This window comes from Prunus avium, chromosome 3, assembly GCF_965620075.1.
Source record: "Prunus avium chromosome 3, drPruAviu1.hap1.1, whole genome shotgun sequence".
In the NCBI taxonomy this organism is placed as follows: domain Eukaryota; kingdom Viridiplantae; phylum Streptophyta; class Magnoliopsida; order Rosales; family Rosaceae; genus Prunus; species Prunus avium.
The window spans coordinates 36,836,071-36,861,047 of record NC_142286.1 but is presented as its reverse complement, the minus strand read 5'-3'; the positions used below and the strand labels follow the sequence as shown (position 1 = coordinate 36,861,047).

Sequence of the window (24,977 nt, the reverse complement as noted above, 5' to 3'; positions counted from 1 at the left end):
TTTTTTAAAACCTCTTCGACGAAATTGCGTCTGGACATGTCTATCTCGATGAAGTTTGCTGTCGTCGAGAGAGGTTTAATCCGGCAAATATTTGTGGCATAGACATGTGCCGACAAAATTTCGTCAGGAAGTGTTTGTGTCTTTTGTTTTAATTTCAAAAAAATAAAATTAATTTCTTTACTTTTGTTTTTTCAGCCAACTTCTTTAATTTAATATATGTAATTAAATAATATCTTAGCTTTTTTGAATTACTTTAATTAGTAATTATGTTTTAGTTATTATTTTTTAGTGAATATTTAAATATGTTATTGATTTCATAAATGACTGAATAAATAGTAATTAATTAATTTAAATTATTTTGTAGATTTTGTTTTATATTAAATAATAGTTAAAACATAATATATTTAAAGAGTATAGAATCACTGTGTTTTCTTACACGCATATTGCCAAGGGGTCACGGAGGTTCGAATGTAAGACCACTAATCTGCAAGGCCATACCACTACACTAGGCTCGACCCGAAAGGCACACATCCTTATATTTTCAAACATATTTTAGGAAATGCATATTAGCGTTCACGTGTATATATAGGCACATAGGCACATTTTCCGCAAATATTTGTTGATCCTTATATGAATCAAAATACTCATAAGCATTTGGATTTGTTGTTGATTGTGCATTTTAGTACTTTTTTTTTAATGAGAGGAAAAAAAGATTGGAAAAAGGAATGTCCAACGGTTACAATAATAGTGAATTATGATTAGAAGGAAATTTTTCAATAAAAACGGAAATTTTTTCAATGAAAACGGAAAATTTTTCAATGAAAACGGAAAATTTAATGTCATCATGTACAAAATCAGCTCGACAAAGAAGAAAAAAAAAAAACAATTTGTGGCCATAAAAAAAATTGCATATACGCACAAACGGTTAGAGAATCACTATTATGCTATTTAGAGAATGACACAGATATGATCATTAATATAATGAATATAAAACCCCTATAAATATTGACCTGTAGACTCACAACCAATACCACCACTAATCTAAGAGAGGAGAATTTCAGTACTAAATTAGAAACCAATTACTTCTACTTAGAAAAATGGTGAAGGCTTCCTCCATAACAGTGTGCTTGCTTCTCCTCCTTGTTGTGGCACATGGTAAGCATATCCTCATCTCATCCCTTTTATAAATATCTTGGTAATGTGCATACTATATTATATTGTTGTCGGTCTTCAAATTAATTGTTGGATATACATATATTCAGGTTTGCGAGATGGAGTTAAAAATGGGAAATTTGAACATGCGAAGAAGGTTTTGTCCCCTTCCCCGTCGTCGGAAGTCTATCATCTAGAATGTGAATCTAGTAGCCAGTGCTTTGGTTGTAATCCTCCTAACTGCAATAATTGTGTGGGCGGAGCTTGTCTTTGTTCTTGCTGAAAAGACATCAATGATTGATGAGCTTGTAACTTGCTCAAATTCAAAAACACTTCAGCTCTCTGCTTGTAGTACTAATAAAGAAGATCAATTTTGATCTGAGTAATAATATTCTATTATATTTAGTGCATTCTCATGGACGTATTAATTTCTGAATATGAATCGTTTTTCTTTTCATTGTGTTTTTTTCAATCATTGGAGGAGTGAAGATTTACCGTTTAATACGTTGCTTCATTTGTCAAAATGATACGAATTGTTTTAAATTAACATTACAAAACAATTTAAATAATTTGATTCAGTCTAGCTAGTGTGACCAGTACTTATTAATGTAAAAATATATGATTTCATGGACAAACATGTGTTTAAGGGTACAAATCTAAGATACCAAAATGTAACTGAAATTAATCCAATTTAAAATAGAGTTAATTACATTTTTAGTTACTGGGGTTTCTCTATATTTGCATATTTATTTTTGGTGATTGACATATTTCATATTTGATCATCTTGTGAAATCCGCTTCCGCGGCGCACAATAGTGGGGGAGTGTTGGTATGTTTTGGTCAATAAACGTGGCACATTTCCAACTCCATCGTTGGGATTCTGGGATGAACAACACATTTTCCAACTGCTGGATTTTTCATATCTGTTATTCTGTGGGATATTCTCATATCATCCCTTTTATAACTATCTTGGTAATGTGCATACTATATTGTTTTTCTGTGGGATACTCACAACAAAAACATTGACAATTGCTTTGCTTTTTTAAAATTATAATCGATTAACAAGCTCTATCTTTCTCCCTTGTCTCTCAGGTTTTCTTAATAAGAAAGAGTAGCGGTATTTCATATTACTAATGTTGGAATTTTAAAAAGGTTTTAAAAATTTTACCGTTTTGATTTGTTGATTGTTTTATTTTATTTATTGTGGTGGTTATAAATATTTAATTTCCAGGTTTTATTTTTATATTGAATGTCTTATGTTCTAGTTTAATGTGGTGGAGGTTACATGTCCTTGGATGCCTATAAAAGGCCACTACATCTTCACATTTGAGATACTACTAAAATACCACAATAAGATACGCCACAATATGTTTTTCTTTTCTTCTACCTTCATACTTTCTATACTTTTGATTATTATTTTTGGGCAATGGTTCTATGACTTGGAGACCTATATCCGACTGTGAATGTGCTCATAGCGGACATTGAGCATGTGTATTGGGGGTCGTGTCTTAAAGTATTGTAGACCGTCAATACCTGTCAGGGCTAGCCTTGAGAGTTTAGGGGCCCTGTGTGAAACTTAATAAACTGAGGCTCTCACATAATCTAACACAAACTTACACTGTGGCATACAACAATTTTATTTTTTAATGTAAAAAATAATCATTAATTAGCATGCAAATCACAAATCAAATTTATAAAAAGTTTGACGTTTCAATTTGAGAAACTTAAATACCAGTATGTTCAGCATAAAGACTAGATTTTCCTTTTAGTGCTTGTTAACTATATGAAGACTTGTATATAGTATAATTATATATATATATATATGAGCGTGATGAGACAGGCGGGCCTCAAACCTATACCATAAGTAGAAGTTAAAGTGCACGTAGGGAGGTGGCAAAGGCTTTAGGATAGCGTCTCTGACATTTTTCACCATATTAGGCTTGCTATCTTAATTTTAATTTATTTTTTATGTGTTTCTTTTACCTTAAACACCTTTCCATTTTGTTTTATATATTATTTATAATATAAATTTTTTTGCATATGACTTTACATAAATAAAAAAAAAAGGAAAATGCAGTGTAATCGAAATTGGTACATAGTTTTGTTGTGCTAGTTTCCTACTCTCTTTTGTTGTTGTTACGTTTACTTTTGGGATATTTCTTTCCCTCTTTCTAGGAAAGAGGGGCAAATTTAAACATGGGTTCTTTGTGCCTTGTATTTTGTAAAGTCAAATACATTATATTTATACAGTCCCGATCTCTTGGACTACAGGGGTCCAAGAGATTTATGGTCACTAACCGTTGGATGTAAATTCAACGATTCACTCACTCTTGCACTCCTTTTAAGAATTTTTTTTTGAACCATTAGATTAATATCCAACGGATAATGCTCTAAACTACTGCCCCGTTTGGGATTGCTTTTTTTCGCCAAAAACCTACTTCACTTTAAAGTTAAGCAGTTTAAGGTGTTTGGTAAAAATAAAATATCCCGATTATTTTAAAAGCAGTGGCCTTTTGACAGCAGCTTTTAAAAGCAGGCTCTAGGTTGCTTTTCAAAACTGCTTTTAAAAGAAGCAGAGATGAACCTTTAATGAATTTTTTAATTCCCAAAATACCATAATTCATTTTAAAAAATGACACCACCTCCACTTCCACATCCAACTCCACCACTTGCACCACCATATTCACTACCTCTACAACCACCGCCACTTCCACCACTGCCGCCACCACCACCACAACCACCACCTCCTCCTCCAAAACCTCCACATCCACCACCATCTCCACAACCAACACCACCACCACCACGACGCTGCCACTGCCACAACCACCTCCACCTCCACCTCCACAACCGTCATCCCCACCACCACCACTACCACAACCACCAACTCCACCTTCATCACCACCACCACCTCCACTCCATCTCCACCACTACCACCACATGATTAGTACATAACACTTTCAACATCATGTCTATTTTAGTCATTATTCACAGTTACAACAATTTTATATTAAAATTTACCAAACGATTTTGACACTGCTTTTTGTACTAACAGCACTTTAAAAATATTATTTACAAAACATGGAACTGCTTTACTTTACAGCTAATTATTTTCAAAGTACAGCAGAAGCAACTTTTTTTAAAAGTGACAGCAATCCCAAACTGGGCCTTATTGATAAATAATAATATGAATTTATCTTTTTTAATGCTCTAAATATTTAAAAATGAATATTTAAAAATTAAAAATTTAAAAAAAAAGGACCAAAGTAAAACCATGCAGCTATACTCTTTTTATATATAAAAAAAAAAAAATCAGAGTAATTGAATTTTTTTAAAGGTATAGCCGCCTGGCTATACCGGCTATTCTCTGATTTTTTTAAATTACTTTAATTAGTAGTTATGTTTCAATTATTATTTACTTAATGAATAATTAGTATTTTAATATTTTAATATATTTTATTTTTAATCAATAATATGTGAGTATTTTGTGAATAATACTTGAATTTTGTGTGTATTGTTGAAAGTTTTGTTAAAAACTAGTGTATTAAACATAAAAAAATACGTACGTATGTGTACAATATGAGTATTAAATGTGAAAATGCTAAATTCTTTATACAGGTAATAACTCTGGAATAATAAAAACTCAAAAGGGGAGAATAGAGACTCGAGTAATGGCCTAATAGTAATAGATAATGCTCTAAACTACTCTTATTGATAAACAAAAACCGAGATTGAGATTTTGGGGGCCCTGTGCGAAACTTAAACTGAGGTTCTCATATAATCTAACACAAACTTACACCGTGGCATACAAAAATTTTATTTTTTAAAGTAAAAAATCATCATCAATTAGCATGCAAATCACAAATCAAATTTATAAAAAAATTTGACGTTTCAATTTGAGAAACTTAAATACTAGTATGTTCAGTATAAAGACTAGGTTTCCTTTCAGTGCTTATTAATTATATGAAGACTTGTATATAGTATAATTATATATGAAGTATATAAATCAATCATCACTCCACAACCAAATATAATATAATATTATATACAGTTATTCTCTTATCCGGATGTCCGCATATTATTATCGTACGGATCCTATTGTAAACATGCAGGAAAACAGAAAGGGGTAATACAAAATACACAGCGTCCGCACGATAATAACGTCCGGATGTCCGCATAAGAGAATTTCTGATATTATATATATATAGGGTTATTCGCAGCAATGGTCCCTCAACTATACCCGTAGTTACAGTTTGGTCACTCAATTCAATTATTAGTTGCAGAGGTCACTCAAGTAGGTGTTGTGTTGCACCATTAGTCCTTCCGTCAAACTCTGTTAAATTTTCTATCAAAAGTGAGGGTAAATTCAGAAATTCATCCATAACCCTCCCCTTCATCCACAACCCTCCATTGTCGCAACCCAATCCTTGCTTCTCCTCCCTTGTACCAAAATCTGGGCAGAAAAAGGCTCCCTTCTCCTTCAAAAGATATAATTTATAGCGGTTGATGTAATACCCTAAGCTAAAGCTTGATTTGGAATCTTGGTTGGCATTTGCAGACCCAGTTACCAGTGTTTTTGCAACAACATCTCGTGACCATCCAATTCATCTTTGGGATGCTTTTACTGGGCTGGTGCTGGCTCATTATTGCAAGTCTTCATTATGCAAAGAAAATTAGTATCTTCGTAAAGTTTACCCCTTGATATGTCATTGCAACATATACAATTCGACTATTCCATGTTTAGATCACTCTGTTTCCTTGTATATGAAGTTCTGATATGTATTTGGGGATTCAATATTTGTGTATTTTTTTAACACCATCTTCTTTGGCTTAAAATTGCAGCTACGTTGCACGTATCGTGCTTATGATGTCGTGGATGAAATCACAGCTGCCTTTTTTTTTGGTGAAAACCAAGGTATCCCCCGCGCGATTGCGGGGACTAACCCTCGAGGTACTGTCGGGCGCAAAGCGGGGACCTCTCCCAACAAAGTCTGCTCTATTCGCCAGCGCTTGGGATCGAACCCAGGACCTCTTGTTTAAAGGATCCAAGCCCCTTCCACTTGGACCAACTCCTGTTGGTATCACAGCTGCCTTTTCAATTGCCTTTAATCCCACTGGAACGAAGTAAGCAAGATCTTCTGCTTTTTTTCTTTCTTTCTTTTTTTGTCCTTTTTCAAAGGTTATACAATTTAATCACATGTTTTGTGCTTCATTTTTTGTATTATTACTTTCATGTTTGAGAGTAGAAATTTTGTGGAGATTTTGGTACGAGGGAGGAGAAGCAAGGATTGGGTTGCAACAATGGAGGGTTGTGGATGAAAGGAGGGTTGTGGATGAATTTCCGAATTTACTCTCACTTTTGACAGAAAATTTAACAGAGTTTGACGGAATGACTAATGGTGCAACACAACACTTACTTAAGTGACCTCTGCAACTAATAATTGAATTGAGTGACCAAACTGTAACTACGGGTATAGTTGAGGGACCATTGCTGGGAATAACCCATATATATATATATATATATATATATATATATATATATATATATATATATATAAACTATCAAATATATATGCAATGCTTGTTATCTTTCGTTATATAATCAATCATGATGAGACAGGCGGGCCTCAAACCCACACCATAAGTAGAAATTAAAGTGCAACAAAACAACGCACACCATAATATTTAAAATATTAATTTATATAACATATACGTATAAAAAATTTGGAGGCCCTGTGCAGTGGCACCACTTGCACACCCTCAGGGCCGCCCCTACCTACAGGTAAGGAGGCTACAAAGAATTTAGGATAGCGTCTCTGACGTGCTTCACCATACCAAGCTTGTTTTCTTAATCTTAATTTTTTTTTTTTATGTGTTTCTTTAGTTTTACTTTACCTCAAAAAGTTTTCCATTTTGTTTTATATATTATTTATAATATAAATATTTTTGCATAACTTTACAGAAAAAAAAAAAAAACTATAATTTTTATAACAGCCTCCATGTTCTGTTTCCATGCAGTGCAATCGAATTTGCATAGTTTTGTTGTGCTAGTTTCCTACTCTCTTTTGTAGTTGTTACGTTTACTTTTGGGATATTTCTTTCCCTCTTTCTAGGAAAGAAGGGCTAAATTTAAACATGGGTTCTTTGCGCCTTGTATTTTGTAAAGTCAAATACATTATATTTATACGTGCATATTGCTATATTATATTCTACTTTCGTATTTCTTCTAAGGTGACAGATAAAAAGCAAGCAATGGGATTTGTCAATGAATCAAACAAAAAGGGAAAACTGAAACAAAGAACATACTTGTCCCAATTGATTTCGGTGTTGCCAATGGAGTTGGGTGTTGGGAAAATGGCTCACCTAAGGATACAAGGTTGGTTTTGGCGCTGAAAGGAAGATTTTGAATCTGCCTAAAAGCGACCGGTCGCTAGGCATTTGCGACCGGTCGTTTTGAAGCAGATTCGAAGTCTGGAGCAACATCAACGAGCGACCGGTCGCCAGTTCTTCGCGACCGGTCGCAGGAAGCTAGCGACCGGTCGCTTAGCATTTGCGACCGGTCGTTTAGAAGCAGATTCAAGGTCTGGAGGAAAAACCAAAAGCGACCGGTCGCCAGTTCCTGGCGACCGGTCGTCCCAGTCGTGCTGTGACGATTTCTTACGCGTTTTCAACAGTGTTTTCAATGGCTATCGCTTTCCACAAGATTTCAGAGGCTTAGTGGGTCACTTCTGAGTTAAATGAACGTTGACTACCTGCTGGATAGTTGGGAGAGCACTCATGGCTAATTGGTTATCTTATTTCAAAGATATCACTCTCCATTTTCTGGTGTAAGTGGGAGGTGGCTGAGTTGGATTCTATTTACCTACTTGATCTGACATTTAGTCTAAGTGGTGACTAAAGGGAAGAACGTGGAGGACAAGCTGATATCTTATCTCTTGTCTATTGGCTTGTGTAGGAAATGGGGTGAAGTAAGATAACACAAGAGGAGAAAACAAGTTGAATAATTGTAAGTGGAAGAAGCTGGTATTCCAAGTTGAGTTAGAGCTGAAGTTTTAGTTGTGTGTTCAGAAAAACTAAGGGGAGAGCAAGAGAGTTCTCTAAGTGTATCAAGGTGTTGAGCAAGGGTGTGAGAGAAACAGATTGTGAGGGTAGTGTTCTAAGGGGGTTTCCTTTGTAAACCAAAGTTGTAACCTATCTTCATTAGTGAAATTTCTCAAGGTGATCACCAAAGAGGATGTAGGCAATTTGCTGAACCTCTATAAACACTTGTGTCATTTGTGCTTGGTTAATTTCTGTGTGTGTGTGTAAGACTCATCCATCATTGAGTTCTTTGTCCAAAGTCCATCAACAACAAGATCTTAAAAGGGCAGTGAGTTAGTCATTAATTCTCAACATTGGGCGCATCCATGGGGCCCTCGAAAACTCCATTGAAGAAATCGCCATATATATGCATTGCACGCATGTAATGTAATTAACGTAAGCACATTTAACTTCTGAAGCTTAAAGATGCCAAATTGCTCATTTTATTCAAAGATTCCAAATTACTAATTATGTCAACCAAAATATTATAGCAAACAAAAATTTGCGGTGCATGTTCTAAGGAATCATGTACTTCATTGAAGTTTTTATATAAAATGTGAAATATGTATGTAATTTCATTTCTTTTTTAGCTATTGCCTCCCCATTGTTTAGACTCTAGCTCCCTCATTGGCTATAAATATCAAACCCCAACTGTGAGCAAACTCATCTGCATTGGAACCATGTGCGGATCTACATGTACTCCAGCCCAGTGCTGAACTTTAAAATTATACAACTCATTCTAAGTTGTCGAAGCCTAAACTAGGTAAATCCAATATTAGCCCACTCCTTTATGTAGAAATAAGCCCACTTCTATATAAATCCCAACCGTTAGATTGACTAGAATCCCTTTGATGCAGAATAAAAAGGAAAAAAAAAAAGAGAAACAGATAGTGGCCCTATTTAGACTTGGCCCAATAGGCCTGGCTAGGGCCTGGCCCATGGGGCCGGCCTGGACTTTGAATTTGTTGTAAAAGCTCAACTTGACTCGTTATTTTCTCTCTCCTTCTTGAAGTCCGGCCCATCTCAAGCCCATTAAATTTGGCCCGGACTGACCAAGCCCGGCCCATTGATGACCTCTAGATAGGAGTGGCAAATGTTGTAATTTTTAAGAAAACTAATCCTAAAATACGTATCTAGCTGGCACATGATCAAGTAAATTGGGCCACAATCATAAGTAGATAATTGTTGGGTTAAAGCCAACACTTTAGTCCTCATACAAAATGGACCTTTATTGAAAGATCCCTTTTAAAAATAAAAATAAAATTCCCCCAAATTCCCACACTTTAGTACAAATACAAAATGTGCCTAAATTGGGCCGCAAACATAGGTTGATAACATTAAAGGCCCATGTTACAAATTTACCCAATGACTTGTTATTTCTTGTAAGTATGTGACCATGTCCAAATATGCGCTCTCTTTGCTTAGATTAGAATCTCACTTTATTATATTCTCTTATTATTTTACTTTAGCCTCTATTGAAATGAGTGTTGTCACCTTTACTTTTATGCGGCCGCATGCAAAGGCGAACCTATGAAGGAGCTCAACTGGGCTTTAGCCCAGTGCTGGTTTTGTACATTAGTATTTCTTTTACAACAAAATCCACTACAATTAAATATTAGCCCACTTATCTTTTAGAATTCAAACTATCCTAGCCAACCAAATCAGATTTTATTTTCTTCTACCCACTGAAATCCTACCATATTTTCTATATATAATCCTACCATATAATATTAATTAGCCCAAAATCTCCTAGTTATAAAAGTTCTACCCAAAAAAAAAAAAATTAGCCCACCTCTAGAAAAATTCATGAGTCCGCCATTGGCCGCATATATTTCATAATTCCACAATTATTTTTGTTATTTTAGGATCTTTTGTTATTGTGTACACTTAGATAGCAATTCATTTCCATGTATATAAGAAAGACATCAACCATCCTGGTTTTCATTCTCCTCTACTGTGTTTGTTAACAGATCGGAAAATGCTATAAGAATAAGATGAGCAATCAGTAAGTAAAGTTCAATGTTCTTTTTCTTTCTTTCTCAATGATTTTTTCTTTCTTTTTATAGTAAAAATTTAACAAAGTTAGTTGCTAAATCAACACCATATCTTACTCTATTTTTTGGTTTGATTTTTTGATGACAGATTTAGCAGCGGCCTAGAATTGGCAAATGTGCTGTTGACCTCTAAACCCCTACACCAGTCATGGGATGCAATTCAGAATGATAAGCAGAAGGTCAATCCAAATGCACAACCAACCTTACAAATTAATACAACCCAACAAGCAAATCTTACCATCACAACTTTTCTTACTTCACCCATGTCTTTGAGAGGACAAGAAGGCTTGATTTTGTCATCATCTTTTTGTTGGCGAGTCCTTACTTAGTTAGGATTTTGGTTCCTTATTTCATTAGAATTTTGGTTACTTACCAATTATTATTTAGTCCTTTTGTAATAGAGATTTACTTCCTATTGTAATTTAGATATATTTCCTATTTTATTTAGGGTTAACACATCTTTGTACTTGTATAAATACCTCCATATTGGAGAAGAATAAAAATATGAGCGACTATGAGCGTATCTAAGCATAACTAAATATTTACCCTACTTTCTTTGACATGGTATAAGAGCCTAGTTTTTCTTGTGACCTGTGTTTGCGTTCTCCTTGCAATTTAAGTGCTCTCCTCCCCTTCAAGGAGGGGAGGGGGAGTGAAAAGAATATGTTTATTGATGTATCCCCATTACCTTGATGTATTCCCATGAAGATATAACATATTTCTTGACTCCGACGACCTCTTCTCTTCATGGGGAGAGGAAGAGTGAAGAGAAGTTGTGTCTGCGTGAATTAGCGAAAGTTGATATGGAAGAACTGTTGCTGTTGCCGTTGCTGTTGCCGTTGCCGTTGCCTTTACTACCGCTGTTGATGTTGCCTTTGTTTGCTTCGCTTTCCGTTGCTATGGTCATTTCTGATGATGTTGCTGTGTTTTGATCTGTCTCTACCCTAACCCTAGACACTACCTATTTCCGCTGCACTATACATCTAGCCTATAATCCTAGTCCATCGCCGCCGCCGTCTACCTTGCTACCGTCGTTGCTGCCTACCTTGCTATTGACACCGCTGCTCATCTATTCCGCTGCGATTTAACCACCCATCTGCCATGGCTGATTCTACTACATCTCAGTGTTAGTCAGATGTTTCTCAAGTACCATTGATCATATGGCTCCATCGACCTCTTCTCTTCAGGGGGAGAGGGGGAGTGAAGAGAAGTTGTCTCTGCTATTGTTGTTGCCAGTGCCTTGTATTGCTGTTGATAATGCATGTTATGTCTCTGCCTTGTTGCTCTTGCTGGTACCAGTGCTTTGTATTGCTCTTGTTGGTGCTAGTATTGTTGCTCATGCCTTTGCTGGTGTGTTTCCATTGTGGTCATGCCCATTGACCTTGCCTTTGCTCTTGACTTTCTTTACCTTGCCTTACCCTATTTGTTAGGGTTTGGCTTTGCCTTGCCATGCCTTACCTTACCCTATTTTTAGGGTAAGGCTTTACCTTTGTCGTGTCTTACCCTATTTTTAGGGTTCTATGCCATGCCTTGCCACCTTGCCTTTGCTTGGCCTTTATTTGCCTTACCTTGCCTTACCCTATTTTTAGGGTTTGGTTGCCTTTGATTTTGCCGTGCTCACAGGGTTTCTGTGTTCTGCCTTATCTATTGCCGTGCTCACAGGGCTTCTGTGTTCTGCCTTACCTACTGCCGTGCTCACAGGGTGTCTGTGTTCTGCCATATCTACTGTCATGCTCACAGGGTGTCTGTGTTCTGCCATATCTACTGCCGTACTCACAGAGTTTCTGTGTTCTGCCTTACCTATTGCCGTACTCACAGGGCTTCTGTGTTCTGCCTTACTGCTGCCGTGCTCACAGGGTTTCTGTGTTCTGCTATGTGCCGTACTCACAGGGTTTCTGTGTTTGCTCTTGTGTTTCCGCTGCGAACTTTGCTTTAGTTTGTTACTTGTTTCACTCGTGGTTGACGAAAAGACCTTCTCTACAATTGGTGCTTCTCAAGTATGGTGTTCTATGACTCGCTTGTCAAGTTGGGCATGCGAAATATCTTTGCCCAACTTGAGGGGGAGTGTTGGCGAGTCCTTACTTAGTTAGGATTTTGGTTCCTTATTTCATTAGAATTTTGGTTACTTACCAATTATTATTTAGTCCTTTTGTAATAGAGATTTACTTCCTATTGTAATTTAGATATATTTCCTATTTTATTTAGGGTTAACACATCTTTGTACTTGTATAAATACCTCCATATTGGAGAAGAATAATAATATGAGCGAATATGAGCATATTTGAGTATAACTAAATATTTGTCCTACTTTGTTTGACACTTTTAAGGAAAGAAATCTCCCTGACTTTGAATTTTTTGTGCAACAAAAGCAACCCAAGTTTCACCATCAATGAAGCTGCAATCAAGCTCTTTACTTCTCGTTTTGATGAGCTCTGTCTTCTGAAAACTGAGGTTCGTACCTTCTCTCTCTTTTCTTTTGTTTTTTGTCTTTCCTTAAACTCATCATTTCGACTTTTGACAACTTGTGAATTTGAAGAAACCTTAGAGAAAGTCTAACTATAGTAATCTGATAGAGTTTCCGATTTTCTTTGTTTGACCATTTAAAGTTGGAAGGAATAATAATATTTACACAAAGTTGTCGGCCATTTGCAGGATTTAGTGGTCTCATCGTGATATAGGATAGATCATTTGGCCAGCGGGCTCATGGACCAATAGAGGCCCACTCGGCCCATCGAGAAAAAACCCAACCCAGCCTAGCTTGTTACGGTCTTTGGGATGGCCCGACCCGCTATTTAATGGGTTGGGGTGTCTAAAGCCCAGTCCTGCCCATAAGCCCGGCTTGTTTGAGCCCATGAAGGCCAGACCTGCAAAGCCCATTAAGGCCCGGCCCACAAGCCCATTTATTATATATATATAAGTTTGGTTGGTTTGCTGGAAGCCCAAGACCAAGCCCAATATCAGTGTTTCATGTATTTTTTGGCCAATTATCAATACCTCTGTATAAAATGAGGCATTACACTAATTTCACTTGATTTGTAATTGAAGAATTTATGGAAAAAGTAGAGAACTATAAACATAGAAAAAAAAAAAGGGAGAAAAAAACAGACACATAAAAAAAGGAAAAAAGATAAGAGAAAAATATAGTAGGCCCATTTAGGCCAGGCCCGGCCCCTGCCCGATGTCCTTTGAATTTGTTGTAAAAGCCCAACGTGGCCTGTTATTTTCTCTCCCCTCCTTAAGGCTCGGCCTAGCCCAAGCCCATTAAATTTGGCCCGAGTTGACCAGGCCCGGCCTATTGACGACCTCTAGATAGGAGTGGCACAAGTTGTAATTTTTAAGAAAATTAATCCTAAATTAAGTGTCTAATTCCAATACATAATGAACTGTTCTGATTCGAACTTAGTTATCCAACACCCCAACTTCGATGGCTCGAAGTTTCAGCTTCAACTACAAATCACTAAATCTCTATTGATTAATGTGTAAATTATTAATTTTGTTCTTCTCTCAACAGATTATACTACAGTGCTTTGTGGAGTTAACTTCTTGATTGACATCTTGATGCAATTTGGGCCAAACGGATATGTACATACAGAGTTGCTCTTCCACAAAGATCGAGCAACATTTACTTTCGAGGATGGTTGGGCATTTCCTAGGGCCGTATTATTTGATGGAGATTACTGTCAAATGCCACAACATGATGTCTATCAAAGCTTGCCAAAAATAGAGTCGAAGCTCCACTTTATTTCCATCTCTGTAATAGTAGTTGCGCTGGTCATGTCTATAGTTATTATATTTGTGACAATTTATGTTCACAAATTGACTATGTCAAATAGTTGTTGAGCAAAGAGACTGGTTGCTTCTTATCAAAGCAAATGTAATGAAAGGATGTGTTTTCTTTATATCTTGCTCAAGTGTGCTTGTTTTGGGCCTTTGCTATGTTGGGCTTTATTTATAACTCTTTCTTCTGAATGAAATGAAAAGTTCAATTTGGCAAAAAATGAAAAAGATACTCCAATACACTTCTCAGTAATTTCGCACAAATAAAAGTGATCAACCATTTCTTAGTAATTTCGCATATGAACTTTTAGATTATTGGATGTTTAACACTCGAGATTCGATGTAAGTAGTAAAAATATAGTAAGCTAAGTTCCATCCAATTGATGAAATCACCATATTGGACGGTGAACACTCGAGACTCGATCCAGCCTGACCCAGCCTGACTTAGCCCGACCCAACATGGCCTGTTTGACACCTTTAAATGGGATCCATGTATTTGTACATTTAGTCATAATAGTTATGGTTCTCAATTAGAACAACTAGTAAATTTATCACCAACTCCACTAAAGAAATCACCATATATATGTATGCATGTAATGTAATTAACGTAAGCACATTTAACTTCTGAAGCTTAAAAATGCCAAATTGCTCATTTTATTCAAAATTTCCAAATTACTAATTTTGTCAACCAAATTATGATAGCAAACAAAAATTTGCAGTGCATGTTCTACTGAATCATGTACTTCATTGAAGTTTTTATATAAAACTTTGGTAGAAGGGAATCAGATGTTGAAAAATATAGTAGGCCCATTTAGGCCCGGCCCAGTGGGCTTTCTCATGCCTAGCCCAAGGGGCGGGTATGGACTTTGACTTTATTGTAAAAGCCCAACTCAGCCTGTTTTTTTCTCTCTCCTCCTGAAGGTCCAATTCAGCCCAAGTCCATTAAATTTGGCCCGGGCTGGCCAGGCTCAGCCTATTGATGATCTCTAGATAGGAGTGGCACAAGTAGTAATTTTTAAGAAAATTAATCCTAAAATAAGTGTCTAGCTGGCACCAATGGCGGAGCCACAGTGGGGTCAGTGGGGTCGCACGACCTCTTGGAAGCCATGGAAATAGGCTTAGAGGTCCCTTGGAGCTGGGGGAGAGACCCCTTGGAGTTGCACACCAGGTGCTCGACGTTTTTGCTGAGAAAGAAAGAAGCTGCGAGGAAGAAGAAGCACTGTTGTTTTTTTAAAAACATCCTGGGCAAAACTACGTCGTTTTGACCCAGGAATTGTCTTTAAAATGGCCTGGCCCAGCAACTCCCCCCAAAGTCCAAACCCACCCAATACCCCATCCCATTGCTTTCAGTCATAAAACTTTACCAAATCTGGAAAATATTGGCTAAAGTTTAATATTGGCCAAATCTGGAAAATATTGCCCAACAACCCTTCATATTTCCCAACAAGATTTATGAAAAACATAAAAATACTAAAATAATTGTAATAAATACCATGTCTCTGCTCAATTCAACTCAAACACTCAAATGGACTCCTAAAATCCCCAAATTCTATTATTTTCTACCCTAAACCCTAAACTAAATCTCCCCCCCAAACCCTCAACATGGCTGAAAATTTTATTCTCTTCCTTCTCCAACTTTGATTTTATAAATTTATTGTTCTTGGTATACTTATGTTACATTCTTTTGTTTGATGATAATGCCTAATATTTTTATTGGATAATGATTTATTGGAATGGATGAATATTGATGATTTTGTGTGTGGATGATTTATTGGATTGGATGACTATATATGATTATTTGATTTGTTGGAATTTAGGGTTTATGATTAATTTTGTGATGGATAACTTATAATAAGATAGGTTTGTTCATTTGTTTCTTTTATAAAAAATAGTTGACTGTTTGGTTTGATTAATTTAGGCTTAGAATTATTGAACGATAAGCGGAAAGTAATATAAAATTATCTTTTAGTGTTATTTTCATCTTAAAAAAAATATCGGAACTTTTACACTAAGACCCCTTGGGGTAACAATCCTGGATCCGCCACTGGCTGGCACCTGATCAAATAAATTGGGCCGCAATCATAAGTAGATAACTGTTGGGTTAAAGCCAACACTTTAGTCCTAATACAAAATGGGCCTCTATTGAAAGATCCCTTTAAAAAAAACAAAAAATCCCCCGAATGCCATCACTTTAGTCCTAATACAAAATGCGCCTAAATTGGACCGTAATCATAGGTAGATAACATTAAAGGCCCATGTTACCAATTTACCTAATGCCTTCTTATTTCTTTTAAATATGTGACCATGTCCAAATATTTGCTCTCTTTGCTTAGATTAGAACCCCACTTTATTATATTCTCTTATTATTTTACTTTAACCTCTATGAAAATGAATGATGACACCTTTACTTTTATCCTTCTGCAGCCGCATATATGTCATAATTCCACAATTATTTTTGTTATTTTAGTATCTTTTGTTATTGTGTTTTTAAAAATCTCTGCTGAGTTTAACTTTTTTTTATTAGTGGAAGAGAGCTATAATTATTTTCTCTCAATTGGATGCATACAAAATTGACATGGATTTAAATAAATAGGCCTACGTAGCATTACATAATTACCGGCACTATCTACACATTCGTGCTCCTGGATGGTCAAATGGATGGACTTGGGTAAAGAAGGAAGCCATTTGGTCCATGCTTGGAGCAGAAGCAACGAAGCGAGGGAATTGTTCATCTCTTAAAGATGCAATCCCTCATAATTGTGAGTAGGGCTCGTCAATGGGCCGGGCCGGGCTAGCCCGGCCCAAATTTAATGGGCTTGGGCCGGGCCGGGCCGGGCTTTAAAGAGGAGAGAGAAAATAGCGGGCCGGGCCGGGCCGGGTTTTTTTAGAAAATTCAAAGCCCAAGCCCGACCCATGAGTCGGGCTTGAGAAAGCCCATCGGGCTGGGCCAAAATGGGCCTACTTCAATTGAAAAAAATCATAAACTTAATCATAAGGGCATTTTAGTCCAAATTTGAGATTAAACTTACTTAATTCCAATATTTTCACATCAAACCAAATTCATAAAACACCTAATAAAGTCATACAACTTAATAAGATTTTCTACAAAAATAATAAAACCAAGTATTGTTTTTTAGGTTATTACATAATTAGACCGTAATACGTTTTAAGAAATAATTTTTAAAAATAATAAGTATAATTTTTTTTTTTTTTAAAGGATGGTATGAATAAATATGCAAATGTTTGGTGATGTGTTCAAAAAGCATGATTATATTTGGTGGTACGATTATGTTTCGTGATATGATTATATTTGGTTATATGATATGTTGTTCATCTTATTTATATATATATAATTGTTGTATTAATAATTGACACAAATTAAATTAATGTGCTAATCATCCAATTATAAAACTAGGAATGAGTAAAGAAAAGTAAATGAAATGAAACAAATTATATATGTGATTTAAGTGATATAATCCTAATCCTAAACTCTTATTTATACATAATTATATATGTATGCGAGCCTAACGGGCCGGGCTTTTGTGGGAGGGCCGGGCCGGACTTTCTTGGGCCTAATCGGGCCGGGCCTATGGGTCGGGCCGGGCTTCAAACACTCAAGCCCAAGCCCGGTCCGGCCCAAGGCGGGCCGGGCCATCTCAAAGCCCATAACGGGCCGGGCCGGGCTTCTTTTCGATGGGCCAGGCGGGCCCCCATCGGCCCATGAGCCCAAGGGCCAAATGATGAGGCCTAATTGTGAGCAGAGCCCAACAATTGTTGACCTAATGCCTGGGGCCTCATACAACCAACAAGTAAGAAATTGTTGCAAATGAGGGGTCCTTAGGTCTTGGGTGCAGAATAGAGCCCCAGATGTAGGCTTTTTCACTATGATTGTTGGTCAATCCAAAACCACCAACAGAGATGTGAGAGTTCCTAAAAATTTCACTTTGAAAGCACCTGGTCCTGGCTATACTTGTGGCTCCACAAGTATTATGGAACCCACAAAGTTCCCAACTGTAGACAAAAGGAGGGTCACTCAAGCATTGAGTAAGTCGATGTTTATTCAACCCTTGTATTTGTGATTGTTTAGGGTAGTATGAATTTTACTTTTAACCTCCTTGTTTGCCCTTTGGTGTATGAAATTGACGTGGAACGTGACATGCACGTTTTCACCATTCATTGCTCATAAAATGCCAACATGTTGAGTCTCTCTCCACATTTTACGATAGCAACATTGTGTCATGCCCAACATCTTCATGTGGCTGCCGAAGTAATACAAGCAGCCCGGAAATGTGTGCAGAGTGAGTTTCATTACTACTTATATCACTTAACTTGTTGTAACATTTAGTGTTTTTGTGAGTTTAATTTAAACATGTCTTTTGTGAAGGGATAACATGGATAGCTTCAAGCCTCTAGTTCGATGTATGAGCATATGCGCCCAATTCAAGTTCATTGGCGCATTATGCTGAACTACAAGGAGTACTGGTAGGTAAAAATTACGGTAACTAACTTCCAGTATAGAATGATCTGTGCAAATTTCTCTGGAAGCCCAAGACCAAGCCCAATATCAGTGTTTCGTGTTTTTTTTCGCCAATTATAAATACCTCTGTATAAAAGGAGGCATTACAGTGATTTCACTTAATTTGTAATTGAAGAATTTATGGAAAAAATAGAGAACTATAAACATAGAAAAAAAAATGGAGAAAAAAATAGACACATAATAAAAAGGAAAAACATAAGAGAAAAATATAGTAGGCCCATTTAGGCCTAGCCCATGGGGCGGGCCTAGGCTTTGAATTTATTGTAAAAGCCCAACCCGGCCTATTATGTTCTCTCTCCTCTTTGAGGCTCGGCCCTGCCCAAGCCCATTAAATTTGACCCGGGATGACCAGGCCTGGCTCATTGACGACCTCTAGATAGGAGTGGCATAGGTTGTAATTTTTAAGAAAATTAATCCTAAAATAAGTGTCTAATTCCAATACATAATGAACTATTCTGATTGGAACTTAGTTATCCAACACCCCAACTTTGATGGCTCGAAATTTCAGCTTCAACTACAAATCACTAAATCTCTATTAATTAATATGTAAAATATTAATTTTGTTTTTCTCTCAACAGATTATACTACAGTGCTTTGGGGAATTAACTTCTTCATTGACATCCTGATGCAATCTGGGTCAAACCGATATGTACATACAGAGTTGCTCTTCCACAAAGATCGAGCAACATTTACTTTGGAGGATGGTTGGGCATTTCCTAGGGCCGTATTATTTGATAGAGATTACTGTCAAATGCCACAACATGATGTCTATCCAAGCTTGCCAAAAATAGAGTCGAAGCTCTACTTTATTTCCATCTCTGTAATAGTAGTTGTGCTGGTCATGTCTATAGTTATTATATTTGTGACAATTTATGTTCACAAATTGACTATGTCAAATGGTTACGAGACTGATTACTTCTTACCAAAGCAAATGTAATGAAAGCATGTGTTTTCTTTATATCTTTCCTGCTTTACTTGCTCGGGTGTGGTTGTTTTGGGCCTTTGCTATGTTGGGCTTTATTTGTAACTCTTCTCTTGTGAATGAAATGAAAAGTTCAGTTTGACAAAAAACGAAAAAGAGACTCCAGTATGCTTCTCAGTAATTTTGCACAAATAAAACTAATAAACCATTTCTTAGTAATTTCTCCTCTGAACTTTCAGATTATTGGACGTTTAACACTCGAGACTCGATGTAAGTAGTAAAAATATAGTAAGCTAAGTTCCATCCAATTGATGAAATCACCATATTGGACAATTAACAATCGAGACCCGACTCGGCCTGACCCTACCTGACTTAGCCCGACCAAACACGTCATGTTTGACACCTTTAAATGGGATCTGTATATTTGTACATTTAGTCATAATAGTTATGGTTCTCAATTAGAACAACTAGTAAATTTATCACCAACTCCACTAAAGAAATCAACATATATATATATATATATGTATGCATGTAATGTGATTAACATAAGCACATTTAACTTCTGAAGCTTAAAGATGCCAAATTGCTCATTTTATTCAAAAATTCCAAATTATTAATTTTGTCAACCAAATTATGATAGCAGACAAAAATTGGCAGTGCATGTTCTAATGAATCATGTACTTCTTTGAAGTTTTTATATAAAACTTGGCAAAAGGGAATCAGATGTTGAAAAATATAGTAGGCCCATTTAGGCCCGGCCTAGTGGGCTTTCTCAGGCCTGGCCCATGGGGCGGGTATGGGTTTTGAATCTATTGTAAAAGCCCAGCACAACATGTTATTTTCTCTCTCCTCCTTAAGGCACAGTCCAGCCCAAGCCCATTAAATTTGGTCCGGGCTGGCCAGGCCCGACCTTTTGACGATCTCTAGATAGGAGTGGTAGGAGTGGCACAAGTAGTAATTTTTAAGAAAATTAATCCTAAAATAAGTGTCTAGCTGGCACCTGATCAGATAAATTGGGTCGCAATCATAAGTAGATAACTATTGGGTTAAAGCCAACACTTTAGTCCTAATACAAAATGGGCCTTTATTGAAAGATCCTTTTAAAAACAAAAACAAAAAATCACCCAAATGCCAACACTTTAGTCCTAATACAAAATGCGCCTAAATTGGACCGTAATCATAGGTAGATAACATTAAAGGCCCATGTCACCAATTTACCTAATGCCTTCTTATTTCTTTTAAGTATGTGACCATGTCCAAATATTTGCTCTCTTTGCTTAGATTAGAATCCCACTTTATTATATTCTCTTATTATTTTACTTTAACCTCTATGAAAATGAATGATGTCACCTTTACTGTTGACCACCGCAAATCTCACGGCCTAGTGCTTTGGGCCGAGGGGATCCGCGCCAACACGGGTCGTCATTCTTTAGTGCGGTGCGGTTGTGCGTGGGTGTGCCAGCACGGTCTACCGTGCATTCGATGATGATGCGAGTGGATGGATGGATGAGTTACGCACCTATTCGAGTCTCACTTCTAATCAGAACGACTGTGGCCGAGAGAGGAACTGATCTCGGCCATCAGGTTCACGGCCTGAGCTACAAGGCCGTTAATGGGGGTGTTAATGGTGGATTTTTAGGCGGTGCTCTGGCGCGTTGCTGGATTGTAACGGTCGTATGATATGTGGGATGGACGGAACAAGTAACAAGGATGGTGCTCCGGTGCCTTGAGAAACCAAGGGTCGTATGATATATTGATGAACAGACTTTCCTACAATCTGACACTACTCCTAAGAAAGCAAGTAAAGGTATTGAAAGTGCGTTACAAGAAGATATATGACAGGAAAATGTAATTTGCTCTGTTGGAGGCTTGTGTTTGGTGTTGACCCTGTTAAATGTAGTTGGAGCTTGGTATTTTTAGAAGAGGCTCTGGGAGGCAGGCGAAGCTGATATCTGCATGACGTGGTGGATCAGAGATAGTAGGTAGTCTGAACAACATTTGGGAACTTGAAGTATGGTGGTGTAACCCCCATAAATCTCGGCCGCCGCCCTGATTGTCGGTTTTGGGTCTTGGGCCTTGGAGGAGCATTTAATGTTCTGGTCTGATGGTTGGTGACTTAGCCTTACAAGTCATAAGATTTCGCGCCTAATCATCCTGATTTTACTCACCATACACTGGCTCCAATCACTTCCCTCATTCCCTTATGCATTAAATGTAAATTCTTCTTTTGCGCGGATCGTGGGTTTTCTGCTGCAGTCAGGAGCATTATCTCATTAAATGAAGCGTGGGACCTTCATGACACGTGGCAACGCCCCTTTACTTTTCCACTTTGGCCGTGTATTTGAGGGGTTACTATTTTCTTCGTTCAAAGTTCACCGTGGTCGTGAAGACCTCGCCTTCATAGATCTCCCTCATTCTACGAGGAAGAGCGAATGACAACTTGTCGTGTTCGGCTTTTGGGCAAGTGCCTTGGCCGAGAGGTTGTTCCTTCGGTCGGCCTCACAAGCCGAGATTTTTAGGCACAAACATTTACTTTTATCCTTCCACAGCTGTATATACGTCATAATTCCACAATTATTTTTGTTATTTTAGTATCTTTTGTTATTGTGCTTTTAAAAATCTTTGCTGAGTTTTTTTTTATTAGTGGAAGAGAGCTATAATTAATTTTCTCTCAATTGGATGCATACAAATTTGACATGGATTTAAATAAATAAGCATGCGTAGCACTACATAATTACTGGCACTATCGACACATTCGAGTTCCTGGATGGTCAATTAGATGGACTTGGGTAAAGAAGAAAGCCATTTGGTCCATGCTTGGAGCAGAAGCAACGAAGCGAGGGAATTGTTCATCTCTTAAGATGCAATCCCTCATAATTGTGAGCGGAGCCCAACAATTGTTGACCTCATGCCAGGGGCCTCATACAACCAACAAGTAAGAAATTGTTGCAAATGAGGGGTCCTTAGGTCTTGGGTGCAGAATGGAGCCCCAGATGTAGGCTTTTTCACTATGATTGTTGGTCAATCCGATAACATCAACAGAGATGTGAGAGTTCCTAAAAATTTCACTTTGAAAGCACCCGATCTTGGCTATACTTTCGGCTCCACAAGTATTGTGGAACCCACAAAGTTCCCAACTGTAGACAAAAGGAGGGTCATTCAAGCATTGAGTAAGGGCCAGTTTGGCATTGCTATGCTGTGAAAATAATCGCTGTCAGATTTGCTGTGAGAGAAATCAGCTGTGAGAGAAAGCAGTTTGGCGTTTGGTAAACTTTTTGTTAAAAGTGTTGTTGGTACGGATTCCCATATAATCAAGAAATGATTGCCGCATAATCATTAAACCCAGCGCCTCTTCGAAACTGATTCCTGCATAATCAGAAAATGAAAGCACCTTATTAGCTGCTTTCCCTTATAGCTTTCTCCCATAGCAATTTTTAACAATAAGTGATTTTCTCATAGTTCACCAAATGGGTTGGGTTTCACAAAATTTTTAAAAAATCACTTATCACCCCAAATAAGCAATACCAAACGGGCACTAAGTCAATGTTTATTCAACTCTTGTATTTGTGTTTATTTAGGGTAGTATAAATTTTACTTTTAACCTCTTTGTTTGCCCTTTGGTGTATGACAGTGACGTGGAACGTGACATGCACATTTTCACCATTAATTGCTCGTAAAATGCCAACATGTTGAGTCTCTCTCTCTGCATTTTACGATAACAACATTGTATCATGCCCAACATCTTCATATGGCTGCCGAAGTAATACAAGCAGCCCAGAAATATGTGCATAGTGAGTTTCATTACTACTTATATCACTTAACTTGTTGTAACATTTAGTGTTTTTGTGAGTTTAATTTAAACATGTCTTTTGTGAATTTGTAGGAGGGATAACATGGATAGCTTTGAACCTCTAGTTCGATGTATGAGCATATGTGCCCAATTCGAGTTCATTGGCGCATTATACTGAACTACAAGGAGTATTGGCGGGTAAAAGTTACGGTAACTAACTTCCAGTACAGAATGAACTATTCTGATTGGAACTTAGTTATCCAACACCCCAACTTCGATGACATGGCTCGAAATTTGAGCTTCAACTACAAATTATTGTTGGAATTTTAAAAGGTTTTAAAAATTTAACCGTTTTATTTAATTAATTATTTTGGCTGTTTTATTTGATTTATTGTGGGGGTTATAAATATTTAATATTCATGTTTTATTTCTGGTTGGTGAATGCCTTAATTTTTGGTTGGTGAACTTTTATGGTTGGTGAAGGTTACTTGTTTTTGGATGCCTATAAAAGGCCACTCCTCCTTCACATTTGAAACACACACATTACACCATCAGAATATCACATACCACAATCACCACCATAAACTGATTCTCTCCTTTTCTACTTTTATATATATTCTCTACTTTATATTATTATTTTGGCAATGGTTCTGTGACTTGGATACCCATATCCGTCTATGAACGTGCTCATAGCGGATCTTGAGTTTGTGTACAAGGGGTCGTATCTTGGAGTCTTGTAGACCGTCAGTACCTGCACGTAGGGAGGCTACAAAGGCTTTAGGACAGCGTCTTTGACGTGCTTCACCGTACCAAACTCACCTTCTTACTTATTATTTATTTTCCTTTTACTTACCTATTATTTTGTTTTCTTCAATTTCATTATACCTTAAAAGCTTTCCTATTTATTTATATGTTATTTATAATATAATATTTTTTTGTGTTTGGCTTTACGGAAAAGGAAAACTATATTTTGTATATTTTTTTATAACAATCTAAAGCCTTTGTAGATTAAAACTACTTTCTTTCCGTACTGTTGTGAAGCCTCAATTAAATACTTGATTGATGAGATTACCACTTGCCGCTTGGTTCAAACTGTAGTAAACAAAGTATTATCTTACATGTATTTCGAATAAATCATATTTGTTAGGTTGTGTCTTTATCATAGCATAAGTTTGATTATATATGTGAAACCATATGTCTATTAAACCTTTGTATGTTAAAATCATTTTCTTTCCGTACTGCTATAGGCTCTTTGTAGTTTACAATTGTTGCAATTCAATATCTATATTTATAATATATATGTAAGCTCTGCACAGTTTAATTTTACAAAATATTTATTAATTGTGTTTGGTAAAAGGCGTGCTGGTTTGAAAATATTAGTGTGATGATTTGAATTTATCGTTTGAACAACCAAATATGTTCTCAACCTTTTGCTCAAAGACCTGTTTATCCATAAGTTTCAAAGTTCTATCAAAATATATTTTTATTAGTTTGTTGGCTAAACATAATTATTGGTTTGTATAATTTTGAGGAAAATTTGTTTTTTTGTTGCATCTTTGTCGTGCAGTGGTATATATATTGCAAAGTTCGTTGTGTACATTTGAAACCTTATATATTGTACAGTTTGTTTTGTTGTTTGAGATATTTTAATTTCTGACTTTATTTCAAT

The 24,977-nt window shown here is 36.7% G+C and overlaps 2 pseudogenes; both read left to right on the top strand.

Annotated features, from left to right (window-relative positions):
* The first annotated feature begins 1,097 nt into the window (after positions 1-1,097).
* Positions 1,098-19,533, top strand: LOC110759065 (COBRA-like protein 1; annotated as a pseudogene).
* Positions 19,534-20,854: 1,321 nt separating this feature from the next.
* LOC110759064 (COBRA-like protein 1) lies at positions 20,855-23,638 on the top strand (annotated as a pseudogene).
* The last annotated feature ends 1,339 nt before the right edge of the window (positions 23,639-24,977 follow it).